The sequence below is a fragment of the Penaeus vannamei genome, chromosome 1 (genome assembly GCF_042767895.1).
Source record: "Penaeus vannamei isolate JL-2024 chromosome 1, ASM4276789v1, whole genome shotgun sequence".
In the NCBI taxonomy this organism is placed as follows: domain Eukaryota; kingdom Metazoa; phylum Arthropoda; class Malacostraca; order Decapoda; family Penaeidae; genus Penaeus; species Penaeus vannamei.
In genome coordinates this window covers 37459677-37474676 of record NC_091549.1, presented here as the reverse complement: position 1 = coordinate 37474676, position 15000 = coordinate 37459677, and the positions used below count along the sequence as shown (strand labels likewise).

General features: G+C 47.4%; 1 protein-coding gene across 22 annotated transcripts in view; it reads left to right on the top strand.

Moving 5' to 3' along the window:
• Window positions 1-15000, top strand: part of by (focal adhesion protein tensin) — a 690412-nt gene that overhangs the window by 405359 nt on the left and 270053 nt on the right. Inside the window, exon 1 of one of the 22 annotated variants that reach the window (XM_070122661.1) lies at window positions 1204-1350. The exons of 20 other annotated variants lie outside the window; for them this stretch is intronic. The gene's annotated coding sequence lies outside the window, so the exon portion shown is untranslated. Of the gene's footprint in view, window positions 1-1203; window positions 1351-3094; window positions 3172-15000 lie in introns of those variants that run through there. One more of the 22 variants, XM_070122667.1, reaches the window with a different exon arrangement.

Genomic DNA, 15000 nt, shown 5'->3' with positions numbered 1-15000 from the left:
AATGCGATCGATAAATGACTGCGAGCTTCGTGTGGCGAGAGGAGGCTCCGCCAGACTGCCCTCTGGGGACGGCCATTAGGCTTGTTAGGCCTTTGGACAACTGAAAGCGGCGGCACCAGCAGGGACAGAAACAATGGACAAGAAAACAGACGCAGAAAACAACGCGACTTTTTTGCGGTTCGTGAGGGACTTCAGCTCAGATTCTTTTTGGATTGAGACTGGACCACCCCCCTCCTCTCCACCCCCAACGGCCCACCCATTACTGAATCTTCTGGGAGGTTGATGCATGAGAAAAGCAGATTTTGGATATCTTCTTTGTTCACAGCTAAAAGTAAAACTAAAGCCCTCATGAACAGCGAAGGGCCCGTGAATGAGCATAGAACACAAACTCAAGGTCAAGGTGACAAATGATATACCTACGAACAGGTAATTAATTATGGGACACGGATAGAGGGGCGTAGGGATCGTGCCCTGCAATGCTAGCTGCAATTTGTCAACAAGGGCGGGTATTGCTCTCGCCTGCCTGCCAGAGTGTGCAGTATCATGCACCACGGATTGATATTAATTATAGCTGCTTTTGATAAATAGAGCCTGTGTTAAGCATTAGATTTTTTTATTGTGTGGGAAGCATGGAATTTTAGTACATCGATTATCTTATGCCTAGTTATTCATAAATGCACACGCACAGAAATAAAAAAATAAATGTTAATGATCACTGGCCGAAAGGAAAAATAATATTGACCCCGGTTTTCGTAAAGTTCTCCAAAGCAAGTCCAAAATATTGAGGTCCAACGTAGGAATTTATAGCAAAGAGCAAGGGGTATCCAAGCCAGATAAGATGCGCCAAATAACAGCCATGAAATAAAAATAAATTATGCAAGCTCATAAGGAATGAAAAAAGTTCCATGAAATAAGAAACCGCACAATGAAAAGACTCTCACGAGGCCATGTGATTATACCTTCAGTAATGTGTAGTGAGGCGCCGTGCGGGGGGAGGGAGAGGGTGGGCGCGGGGGTGCCCCCTTCACCTGGGTATAAGCTGTGTTGGTGGCAAGATTCTGGTCGGTTTGTGGCATTTAGACTTTGGTTGTAATAATGCCGGCAGCCGGTTGGTGGAAGATGGGAGAGGGACAGGGAGAGGGAGAAGAGGGAGGGAGAGGAGGCAGCGAAGGGAGGGAAGGCGGGGAGAGAGGAGGCAGGGAGGCAGGTCTGGGTGGCAGGCCAGCAGCAGGCAGCGGCAGGGCTCAGTCAGTGGTCGCGCGGCTGGCGTGAGGGTCGGTGCAGGCCACCACCCGAGCGCCTCTCTCCAGCCTCCTCCTTCCCCGTGCGGCTCTCCGTCCGACGTCGCTGGTGAGCGGGTTGGGGGCGTGTGGCGCCGCGCAGGATGCTCGAAGGACCCTCATCACCTCCCGTTCGGAGGGAGGACGAGGCGTGAGCCCTGGGAAAGACATGACGTTCCTTCCAACTGACGTGACATGTGCTTGAGGCTTCGAGCTCTGTCATCCTACCATATCACACGGAGAGGGAATGGAAGGAAGAAGGGAAGAGAGAGACAAAAAAACGTGAAGAAGATACACAGCGAGACCTTGATGACGCGTGTTCCTTCGTTTTTTTGCGTCTCGGTCTGGTTGGCGTATCACGTTGGGCGGTTGGGCGATCAGGGTACCGGAAGTGATCGTCATCGTGTGCAAGGCGTGTGGAATAGTGTGAAAACTTACGAAGGGCTGCGGCCGCGCGTGTGGGCGTGGGGGAGGCAACAGCCCTCGCTCCCGCCCCCTCGCCATCCCCTACGGCCCACCCATTAGCTACCTGTCTACACTGTGCTGTGTCAGACGTTACGGTGCTGTGACGTAAGACTGGGGGGATCTGGTTACACTGCCGGGGTACCCAGAACAAGTTCAACAAGTGCCAGTCGCTGACACCTGGTTACCTGTGACTCGAACTTCGCGACACGTTGCACTGACACAGGCATTCGTGTATGTATAGAAATAAATGCTAGATAATGCAATGAAACCGATATCCAGTGATGTACATGCTTATAGAAAGGCTGTGAGAAATGAAAGCAAATAAAGGGACTCAGCCATTACCTCAGAACGACAATAGCCGCGACAGTGAAAATTATAGGATAGTGCAGATGTAACGCGATAGTGTTACTTGGAGGACAGTGACGGGTAATATGGGGAGCGCGCACGGAAACCACCGGTTGAAATGGATATTGTCGCCGTAAAAGAATTCAATGAAATTTGCATTTTAACACGCTTCTCAGTAAGGATAATTGACTTAATTATCCAAGCTTTTTTTGCATCCCAATTTTTGGTTATTTACTTTTCTTAAAATACCAAAAACGCCGCGTCTTCATTTATTAATTATGCTGCGTATTACAATATAGAAAATAAAACGTCGCAGCGGTTAAAAATGTCAGAATGTATTATGAATATCCCCAAATTCCAAGGATGCATCTTGCAGTGACATCACCGTTCTCTGATAATGACACATGCGAGGCGTGGAAAGTTCAGGATATGATCTTAATGTCAGAAGTTGACATAATAGATCTCTCTGGTTGAAGGTTGAGGTGACAGCAGGAGATGGCAGTGGGCGCGAGGCAACAGGTTGGTTGTCCTTCTCACCAGCTTGATCAGAGGCACAGTTGGCAAGTTGAGTGACAGCATTGTTGCTTGCCTCTGTTATGATGGCACCAATTGGCACTGCGGTTCCCTCCCATCCCGCTCTCGTTAGCTTCCTTTCTCTCTTTCACAAGAAAAAGAAAAAAAGAAGAAAAAACACGATATCGATATGAAACGTATCTTTTTTGGCACTCGCAGCAGTAAAATGGCACTGATGACAGGATAAAAGTGCCAGAAAAAAGCCGTACTCGACGCACCGCAGCTGCCGTTATTCCGTTCTTCGATGCATGTCGTGATAGTTTGTCACGCCAACGAATTAATAATTCGAATATAAAAACGCAGTGACTTCCGGAGGGAGGTTATACGAAAGAGAGGGAGAGGGAGCGCGAGAAGAACAGAGCGGAGGGGAGGGGGAGGGAGGGAGGGAAGTGCACAGCCAGCAGCTGCCAGGGTCCCAGTGGCATGGTGCCGCAGTCTGTCACTGGTGCTGCGTGCGAGAGAGTGTGTCCCAGTTCGTCCGGGCACTACCGCTCAGGCAGAGTGTCATGTGGGCCATACAGAGAAATATGAAACCTTTCATGTGGTGTTGTGGATATGTGGCATGTGGTATCCTTAGAGAGGAGATTTGGATAGAGCGTAGAAGGATGTGAATTACGTTGAATATGTGTTTCAGGGTTACTGAATATGTTTCATGTACAAGTCTTGAACACCTGCAGAACACCTGTGTCACGTGTTTATATCTTTAATTGCTTTTTCTTCTTGTAATGGAGTTTAGTGACCCCGCTGAATGTTGGTCAAGAGTGTTCAGTGCAAAGTGATTTCAAAAATATATTTGTGCAACGATTGTGTTATTTCCAATGTGATTGCTCATGTGTTACAGTGTAAACATATATTGCGAAATTCAAACGGCCTTGGGTTTTGCTTGCAACAGAAAAAGCAGAGTAAGAAACTGACAGTTCTGCGACGTTACAGGTCGACAGACATCACCAACGCCACGCCTCTTCTACAGAACGTGTATGATTTTTTTCTGTCCTTACGGGCTCCTCAGGGTTTATCTCCCAAGGGCTCGTAAAAGGTACTCAGCCCTCGCTGTTTCCCTGCCTGCCACGGCCCAAGACATCTGTTAATGGGCTGTTTAGTGGTGTTTTACGTGGATGACATATTAACCAGTGGGCGAGTGTGTGTCACATGGTGGCGACGAGTAATTTACCTTTTTTTCTCTCAAAACTTTTCTCCAACATCGGGTGTAAGTGGAACCGTGCACCATCGGATCGTAAAGACCGATGGACGTGGTAGTTATAGTGATTTTGTGGCGATCGTATTGATGGTGTCATGTAAGTTATGTCCAAGGATGATGGAAATGAGGGTGATACAGTCGGTTATTTTGAGTGTGAGTTTGTAAAAGTGATATCGTTTACAGATATATATATGATCAGCGCCGAGAATAATGCCCCCCCCCTTTTATATTAGAAAAAAAATGACGTTAGGGTAATGATAAATATTGCTGAGTGATTTGTGATCTTGCTTTTAACCGAAATGACTTGGATTAAAAAAATATATATATATGGATAACAATGCTTTCCGGTCGTTGTTACATGACCTGGCTTCTTACAATCGTATGGCGCCGGCCTCGAAATATATTGATTTTTTCAAGTTCACCTTTTCTGATGCTTGCTCTCTCTCTCTCTCTCTCTCTCTCTCTCTCTCTCTCTCTCTCTCTCTCTCTCTCTCTCTCTCTCTCTCTCTCTCTCTCTCTCTCTCTCTCTCTCCCTCTCCCTCTCCCTCTCTCCTCTCCTCTCTCTCTCCCTCTCCCTCTCCCTCTCCCTCTCCCTCTCCCTCTCCCTCTCCCTCTCTCTCCCTCTCCCTCTCCCTCTCCTCCCTCCCTCCCTCCCTCCCTCCCTCCCTCCCTCTCCATCTCCCTCCTTCTCCATCTCCCTCCCTCTCCATCTCCCTCTCCCTCTCCCTCTCCCTCTTCCTCTCCCTCCCTCTCTCGCTCTATCCCTCCCTCTCCCTCTCTCCCTCCCTGTCCCTGTCCCTCCCTCTCCCTCTTTTCCTCCCTCCTTCTCCACCTCCGCTTCCACCTCCCTCTCCCTCCGCACGATCACAACTCCCCAGTACACACATCCGTGCCCCTTCCACACTTAAAGTACAAATACTCCTACTTACGCTCACTCACTCTGTTACAATCATATTCACAGACTCACCTCACACTCAATAACTCATTTATAATCCCATTCTTCCACTCGCCTCGCTCTCACTCTCCTCACACTCGCCTCACACTCACCCAGCGCCCTTGATCGGTCTGATATCCTGGAATAATCCCATCCCGGTCTTTCATGATGTTTATTTTATGTGACCTCGTTTCGCAATATTGATTGGCGTTATCCACAGTCTGTCGAAACGGCGTGTTTATGCTGATTTCGGATAATTGGTTTGTTCAGAACGAAAATTACGAATGTACGGAACGATTATGTTATTTAACATTTATTTAATTGCGTTTGTTTTTCTTTTTTTCTTTTCCTACATTCTTTTGTGTGCATTGTTTTAATTTCTCTGAGTTGTTTTGGCGAGCGGTTGGCCAGTTGCTGGTCCAACCTCGAGACGGTTCTGATGAGAAATCCCTTTGTTGATTCGCTCCTCTCTCATTATATTGGCCTTTCTGATCTCTCTCTCTTTCTCTTTCTCTCTCTTTCTTTCTTTCTTTCTTTCTTTCTTTCTTTCTTTCTTTCTTTCTCTCTCTCTCTCTCTCTCTCTCTCTCTCTCTCTCTCTCTCTCTCTCTCTCTCTCTCTCTCTCTCTCTCTCTCTCTCTCGCTCTCGCTCTCTTTCTTTCTCTCTCTCTCTCTCCTTCTTTTCACTCTCTTTCTCTCTCTCTCTCTCTTTCTTCTCTTTCTCTCTTTCTCTCTTCTCTCTCTCTCTCTCTCTCTCTCTCTCTCTCTCTCTCTCTCTCTCTCTCTCTCTCTCTCTCTCTCTCTCTCTCTCTCTCTCTCTCACACACACTACACACACACACCACACACACACACACACACACACACACACTCACGCACACACACACACACACACCCACACACACACACCCATACACACACACACACACACACACACACACACACACACACACACACACACACACACACACACACACACATACACATACACACACACACACACACACACACACACTCACACGCGCGCGCAAGCACCCCCGGCGCCCGACGTATGTAATGCCAGTAATGCGCATTGTTCTTGCACAGACATTAAATGGCATTGTTAATAAAAGTCAAATTTCCCAATTCGCAAAGCCCCTCAAGGCCGGCGCGCTGAGTGCATGAGCAAACAGGGTGACAACTGCACCGGTTGCGCTTGGAGAACTTGTTTTGTTTATGGGGTGTAAATATTCCGTCGCGGCCGAGAGATGGCGCTGACTCTCCCGCCGGCGGCTTCTTCGAGGTGGACGGAGGAGGAACTGGGGTCGAAGGGTTGAAATGGTCTCGGGCCGTTCATCTGTTATGATAGTGATAATAAAAGAATGTTAGTTGGGATGGGCTGGTCTATTGGCGCCATTTGATTGGTGTTCGTTATCTGTTTTTTTCGTTCTGATTTATAGCCATCTCGTCAGCTCTCACTGATTTATAGTGTTGATGATGACAATAATGATAATGACAGTGATTGAAAGTTTAAGGCTGGTTAAAACGATAACTGGACATATGATTGACGCATGCGACATGACAGATATTCCTGATAAAGTTTATGAATGCAGAGCTGATGGAAATAGATAGTTTCGTTTTACCGAAAAGTTGTGGCATTTGCAAAATTATGAGCTTGCTGACTCAGGTCAAACAATGAAAATCGTTTACGAAACAAGGTTGCAGTGTTGCGACTCGCGGACACGGTGTTGTGGGGATCATCACGACCGGTGGATGGCAACAGCCTCCCCGGGGAGGGGAGGGGAGGGGGAGATCGAGTACTCGTGCCCTTATATGCATATACGCACACACGCGTGCACACGCACACGCACAAACGTACTCTTTATACACAATATATATATATATATATATATATATATATATATATATATATATATATATTTATGTGTATATATATATATATATATATATATATATATATATATATATATATATATATATATATTCACTTTGATTAATCATATTGCAAATGACTTGGGGTTCCACTTCTTTTGTTATTTATTGATTATTTCTGATGGTTTAAGAACACATTATTTCGCTGACAGAAAGAGCACGTATTAGGTTACTATCCAAGTTTTACCTGTGAAACCACTTCTCACTCGAAGGGGATCCCGCGAGTGAATCTTGGACGGAGAGATCTTGAGTGACAGCAGAACGCGACGGCGGCGGCGCGGCGTTTGTTTTCTCATCAGTTCTTTCATTCTATCATGTTTGTATTTGTTGTCGATGGCGGTGATGGTCTGTACTTTTCCTGTCTGCACCTCGAGCTGACACGACATTCTCTCTCCCTCCTATTCTTTTCCTTCTTCGTCTTCCTCCTCCTCCTGTCATTCATTCTTTCTTCTTCTTACTTTTCCTTTTTCTTTTTTTTTCCTCTTCCTCTTTCTCTTTTTCTTCCTCTTCCTTTTCCTCTTCCTCCTCCACCTCCTCTTCTTCCTCTCCCTCTCCTTCATCCTCCTCCATCTCCTCTTCCTCCATCTCCTACTCCTCTTCCTCCTCCTCCTCCTCCCTCTCCCCCAAAATTGCCCCTTAAGACAAGTAAAAAGTTATTAACAAGAAAGACGTCGAATTAAAAAGACAAAAAAGGACTCAAAAAGAAGAAAAAGAAAGAAAAAAAAACGCAAAAAAACGCCCAAAAATATAAGCAAAAAAGACCTCCAAAAAAAGAAATGAAAAAAACATTTCACCTTCTTTTTGTTCACAGGGCGGGGGTGGAGGGGAATGTTCTCCTTTTTTTGACTTTGTTATTGCAGTCTCAGCCTCAAGTTTGCGGCTGGGTGAGCGTCGCCGAGACATCCTCCGCTCCTTCTCCTTTCCTACGTTAAAGTCTTCTGTCTTTGGATGATTCCTTTTTTTTCTTTCTTCCGCACATGACATTTTTTGGGGTAGGATTTTTTTTTTTTTTTTTTTTTTTTTTTTTGAGGGGGTGGATAATTTGTTACGGAATTTTGGTCCTGGGTTGTATATATATATATATTTTTTTTTTTTCTTCAGGATATTTTTTATGATCTTTTTCTCTTCACTTTTCTCATGGTTTTTTGTTCTTTTTTAAGATCATTTGTTTAGGATTTTTACTTTATTTTGACGTTGATGTTGATTCCGTTCGCTTTTTCTTTTGTTGTTGGTACTATTACTGGTTCTATTGTTTGTTTTAAATTTGTTATTATTATTATTTTCATATTTTGATAGTTAACTTTATCGCCTTTATCGACTGATTTACTGTGTTTGTTGTAATTTGTTTCGCAATTCGCCCTCTCTCTCTTCCTCGCCGTCTCTCCTTCTTCCTCGCCCTCTCTCCTTCCTCGCCCTCTCTCCCTCTTCCACATAGTCCGTTTTCCATTATCGTCGGAGAAAATAGAGAAAGGCTTCCTTCCTTCCGACTCGAAATCCGCGAGTCAAAGAGATGACGCGTGAGAGACCGAGATGAGATGACAGATTTCTGGCTTGACGTTGCCTTGGAGGAGTGGGAGGAGGGGGGGGATGAGTGGGAAGGAGGGACGGGGGGAGGGAGGGAGGGTGGGTGAAGGAGGGAGGAAGAGAGAGTAGGAAGAGGGGCGGACAGGAATAAGAGAAAGAAAGAGGGAGGGCGGACGGGAAAGAGGGTGAAAGAAAGAGGGAAGGAAGGAAGATAGAGGGAAAGGGAAGGAAAGGTGGCGGCCGGTAATAAGGGAAAGAAATGGGGAGAGAGGGAAGGAGGGAGGGAGAGCGAGAGACGAAGAGATGAAGAGACTGAAAGGAAGGAGGAGAACAGTAGGGCGAGTAGGGGAAGTAAACGGAGGAGGAGGGGGGGAGAAGATTGCAAAGTTCTGACAGTCTTTATGTCATTTTCGGAAGCTGTCTGACGGGTTGGCTGATGAGGCGGGGCGGAGGTGCTTGATGGAATGGTTATGAGGCGGAGATGTTGCGAGATGAGGCGAGACGGCGATGGGAAGGACTGACTGGCAAGGGCGATGAGGTGGAGGTAATGGGTGTGGGAGGGCGGGGGGGGCGACAGAGGTTAATGACTTGGAGGAATATATTAGCCATGTGTTCTCGCGTACACACACACACGCATCCACGCATCCACGCACGCGCACACGCGAAGATAGTAGCGGCAGCGAAAGGGAGAAGGCGACGAAAAAGCGCCTCCGCCAGCTGGTCGCACCGGAGCGTGATCCGCGACCCAGCGCGCCCGTCGTTCCGGCCGCCGCGCCCCGAACGGCAGAACGGCAGTCGCGTCGCCTTGTTATCGCCCCGCAAAGGCGTCGCTCCCGCTGCGCGCCGCCCTTCGGCCCGCGCCGATAACCCGCTGCCGATGACCGCGGCCGCCCTCGCCCCCGCCCGAAGGAGGAATTGGCAATCAATAGCGCTGCCGACCCATTTGTGAGGGGCGGAAGATGTGGGATAATGGGATAACTCCTCCCGGTGGATTATGTGGGCGGAAATAAACGCGGGATGGAGCGATTGAGGGCGATTCCGTCTCTCTCTTTCTTTATTTCTTTATTGCTTTCTCTCCATCTCCTCGCTCCTCTCTTTCCTTCCTTGTTTCCTCCCCCCTTTCTCTCTCTCTCTCTCTCTCTCTCTCTCTCTCTCTCTCTCTCTCTCTCTCTCTCTCTCTCTCTCTCTCTGTCTCTCTCTCTCTCTCTCTCTGTCTCTCTCTCTCTCTCTTCCCACATTCACATACAATATCAAACTGCATATCAAAACATGAATACGTATGTTTTGTTCGTTCCATTCATTATGATAACAAGATAAGAGAAAGTTGAAGAATAATCCGTTTGCATGTTTTTCCAGCACTTTTTCCACGCGGCGGAAGTTGCAAAAGATATCACGTCGGAGGAAGCAATGGACGTACATGCGAATGACATGACGAAATCACAGCGGGAAAGTAAGATAAAAGTGGACGGTAAAAAAAGTCGAAGTAAATGAAAACGAAAAAAAAGAAATGTTCTCTATTTCTGTTGCTTTTGAGTCGCCCACGACGCAGCGTCAAGAGCCGAGGCTAAAAGAAGCAACAATGCAAAGGTAAAAAGAGCTCAGCTGAGACTCGATATCTTAGTTTAAAGTTGCTCCTCCCTGTACATAAACAGCGAAGAATAAACAGATAAATAGATGCACGCCGATTGAATGTCGAAGAAGTGCTTCAAGTTTTTGAATTTGTGGTATGGAGAATGAGAGAGAGAGAGAGAGAGATACAGAGAGAGAGAGAGAGAGAGAGAGAGAGAGAGAGAGAGAGAGAGAGAGAGAGAGAGAGAGAGAGAGAGAGAGAGAGAGAGAGAGAGAGAGAGAGAGATCGTTCCTCCCGCCATCTGCATGCGGGTCAGGTATCCGAGGACGGGTGTGCAAGAACGAGGCGCAAAAAAAAAGAAGAAAAAACAGCAAGTGTAGGCGTAGGAGCGGGTGAGAGTCCTGGGTGGGGTCCTGGGAGTGGGCGGAGGCAAAGGGTTAAAGGAGTAGCAGGTGGGTTGGGGAGAGAGGGGAAGAGGGGGGGGGGGGAGACCAGGTGAGCTTGGGAGAGAATTGCGTGGGACGTTTTTTAGTGTTGCAGCGTGCGTCGTCCCGAGCGCGCGGATTCGTGAAATGGCGGGAGATGGGTAGGGCGACTTGTTAAAATATGAGGCGTGATTTGTTTATGTCTTTTTTATGGTGGTGATCAAGATGGTCGTCGTAATGATATCAACAACTTTTAAAGATGATAATGATAGCAGCTATGATAATAATAACTGAAGCGTCAGAAGAATTGATAATCGTAACAACAACATTGATAATCATTGTAATAGTATGATGTTAATGATATTAAGAATTATGATAATGTTATTTTAGAATAAATAACATTAAAATAACAACACTAAGCGACCAAAAAATCGCATTCCGTAAAAAGTGCCAATTCATGACTATGGAAAAGGCATTACGTTTGATACCTTGTCAGAAGGAATTTACATTTGAAGGAAAGGCTGCCTGCGAACGTGAAAAGATGCTGAGGTCATAACACGAGAGGTTGTGAAGTGGTGATAGGGGGTGGCGGGGAGGGGGAGGGGGGGGAGAGAGTAGGTTCCCTTTGAGAATAGTGAGGGGCTTACAAGAGGGACGCGCACACGTACGCACATGCATATTTACTCTAAGCTTTACTTATACTCTACGCCCATACAAACACACGTACAGTTCTGCACATATAGCACGCGCTGACACACACACACACACACACACGCACACACACACACACACACACACACACACACACACACACACACACACACACACACACACACACACACACACACACACACACACACACACACACACACACACACACATACACACACACACACACAGAGAGAGAGAGAGAGAGAGAGAGAGAGAGAGAGAGAGAGAGAGAGAGAGAGAGAGAGAGAGAGAGAGAGAGAGAGAGAGAGAGAGAGAGAGAGAGAGAGAGAGAGAGAGAGAGAGAAAGGTGATTACACGCATTCTTACATTAGTAGACACTGGACTCGGGAAGGCAGTGACAGCGAGTGCTAATGAGAGGAAGCCGACGAGTGCGACAGATTAAAAAAAAATCCAGTTTGAACTTAGCAGGCAACTATAAAAACGAAAGCATCGTGTGTGTAAAGAGTAAAAAAGATTAAGGAAATGCAAGTTCAAGCGATGGAGGATATGATAATGGCAGTAATGATAATACTATGTTAGCAGTATAGTAATGATAATAATAGCAGTGATAATTACAAGATAATAAGAATAGGAAATGTGGAAAGTTACCGCCAGAAGGAAGGAATCCGCGCTCAGACGTTCCCGGCTGAAATGCCCTGACAAGGAAAATGATGTGAATAGCTGGCTCCGCCGCTCTTCTGTCGCGAGATCATGTGAGATAACGCTGGATTAGCGTCGGCATCCCGGCACGCGGCGAAATGGCACGGTGGGGGCGGGGGAAATGGGGGGGGGGGTAAAGGCTGCGTGGCACTTCCCCCCGCCCCTGTAACACCTGATGCCCCCTGCTCTCCCGCTCCGACATCCTTGCATGGATTTGTGCATGATTCTGTTTTCGGGAATGCACTCCCTTCCCCCTACGCGGCTTACTTTATGCGCGTTGCTTCTGCTACCTTGTTGTCTTCCGTGGGCTTTCTTTTTTGCGCGGCGTTCCCGCACTGCTCGCTTTTCTTTGCATGGCTTCCTGCTTGGCGTAATTATTATTCTTGCGAAAACCTCCCTTCACGCGCATGACGCCTTCCTTTACTTATGCTTTCCCCCATCCAACTGTCTCTTTTCCTCCCCCTTGACGTCATGTGCGCTGCATGATTCTCAATTCGCAAATGGTGGACCATCCTCTCTGCATGATCTCCTCTTCCTCCCTCTGCTCTTCAAGCGTTGCCCGTTACATCTGCGTGTTTTCTTCCTCCAGTTGCATGACCTTCACATGACAGCCCCTGCATGCGTAATGGTTTTTCTCCTTGTATGGCTATAATGGTGTATTTGTCGAGGTCGTGTCTGTGCATGTATGTATGTGTGTTTGTCTTTCTATCCGTGTATGTGCAAGAAAACGCACGTGCGTCCGCTCCGTCCATGTATGCATGAGTGCGTGTGTGTGTTTGTTTGTTAGTGTTTGTGTGAGTGTGCGCCCGCATATTATGTCCAAAGTAGAGTTCCGTAAAGATACCCTGAATGTTATAGGAAAATTTGCTGTTGTCGGTTGTTCCCACCACAATGGGCTGTCCGAGCGTGCACCCTGATATGACTACCCGGATGTAGTTGTAGCTGTTACCGTCATCTACAGACCTGTGCATGTACTTGTATTCAGCTTCATCGACTGCAAAATCATTTTGTAAGACTTCAGCCAATCCTCTGTAGTGGAGGAATATAAGGTTCTTGCATTACAATACCTTCCATAATACTTATCCGTAAGTAGAAGAGTAGTGAATGTGCAGGTGTATTGACATTAACGTCAGCAGCAGGTGTGATGGTCATATGGGTTATCGTACGCACCTGTCTAACATTCATCCCCCCTTCTCTCTCTCTCTCTCTCTCTCTCTCTCTCTCTCTCTCTCTCTCTCTCTCTCTCTCTCTCTCTCTCTCTCTCTCTCTCTCTCTCTCTCTCTCTCTCTCTCTCTCTCTCCTTCTCTCTCTCTCTTTCTGTCTCCCTCCCTCCCTCCCTCCCTCCTCCCTCTCCCTCCCTTCCCCCCTCCCTCCCTTCCCCCCTCTCCTCCCTTCCCCCCTCTCCCTCCCTTCCCCCCCCTCTCCCTCCCTTCCCCCCTCTCCCTCCCTTCCCCCCTCTCCCTCCCTTCCCCCCTCTTCCTCCCTCACACCCTCTCTCCCTCCCTCCCCCTCTCTCTCTATCCCTCTCTCTCACTCTCCTTCTACCTCCCCCCTCTCTCTCTCTCTCTTTCTATCCATCTATCTATCTATCTCGGTTTCTCTTTCTGTCTGCCCATCTACTTACTCCCTCCCCCTTACATATACACGTGGATACCTACGCATACACAGCGCGGATGCCTAACGGTCATTCTACAATTAATTAATTTGTATTCATGATAAAGCGCCTTGGAATGTCGGGGCTCGAACCCAGGTAAGCTTTCCGCCGTAAAGATAAAGAGATCTTGTTTGTTTTACGACTAATAAAAATAAAAAAAACACGAGGAATTTCAGTTTTAGGATAGATAAAATGAAAACGAATCGATGAAATTGGAAATCGAGAGAAAACGGGATTTGGTTAGGGTGAATAGAGCAGGATGGGGGAGGGGGTTGTGAGTGTGGGGAGTCTCTATGGGAAGATGTGGGCTGTGGGAGGGGGCGGGAGGGAGTAGGGGGTGGGTAAAGGTCCGAAAGCATCATTCGATAATAGGCTGGAATGTAGGCTCGGTTAATTAGGGAGGGATACATTCACATTTACTTAATACTTATGCGCATCTGTACAGACACTCAATTATTTTCACATTCACATATACACACACTGTTATACTCACAGTCACATATTTAGGTAAGGGAAATGGGAAGCATACGCACGCACAGCGCAGCACAACACAACATATCGCAACACAGCACAACATATCACAACATACACATACACAGAAATACTCGGATGCATAGAGGTAATCCGCTGAGAGTCCTACATGCCGCGACCACGGGGATGTTGTCAACAAAATCTCCAAGGTGTCGAGATCAGAGACAGAAAGGGAGCGACTGAGTCAAGGAAGAGAGAGGAACAATGTGATGACGTAAGGAAGTGAGGAGGAGAGGAGCGGTGAAGGCGGGAAGGGCGCGGGTGAGGGGGTGGGGGTACCTCCTCCTCCTCCTCCTTCTTACACTTGGTTATCGTCCAACACTGGTCAGGAGGCAGGGACAAGGGACGTCGCGACCTTCCAGTGTAGAGAGGGCGGAACTGACACGTGTCCTGGACTGATGTGGAAAGAGGGTCGTGCTGAGGAGGAAAAGGAAGAGTCAAAGAGGAAAGGGGGTACCAGGAGGAAAATAGGGGAGATCCTAGAGGGAAGGGAAGGGGAATCCACGGAAGAAAAACGGGGGGGGGGGGTAGAAGGAAAGGGAGGGTGATTCTGGGGAAGGGGAGAGTCAAGGAGGAGAGTGGGGGAGATCTGGGAGGAAAGGGGAGAGGAATCCAAGGAAGGAAAGAGCAAAGCAGGTCTAAGGAGGAAGAGGATAGGATTAAAGGGTGAAAGGGGAAGGGAGGCCTAAGGAGGAAGGCAGAAAGGGATCCACGGGTGAAAGAGGAGAGGTATAAGAAGGAAGGAAGAGGGTAAGCTCAAGGAGGAAAGGATGTCAAAGGGAAAGAGGAGGGGGAGGGAAAGGAAGGAGGACTGATGGAGGTGAAGGTCAAGGGATGGATAAAAAAGGGTAGAGATACTGTCTTCACGTTCTCCTTGTCTTGTCTTTCCCCCCTTGATATCGTGCCATTCCCAGCTTTTTTCTTTCTTCCTTTTTATCGCGTTATTTTTCGGCCGACCTGTGGACATATTGCACGTTATTGCATCATGCAGCTACTGCAAGATCAGGCCTCATAACAATGTGGTCAATAACCTTCACGAATTTTGATCATGGCCACAATACCACGAGGTAACGCAACCCGGGGATATCACCTTTCATTTTTACGGGAGGTGCAAGGGAGATAGTTTCGAATTTTATTCCTTTTTCCAGCGTGGAGAAAGAAGCGCTGGTCGTAATATTCGATATCCTAGTGTGAAGTATA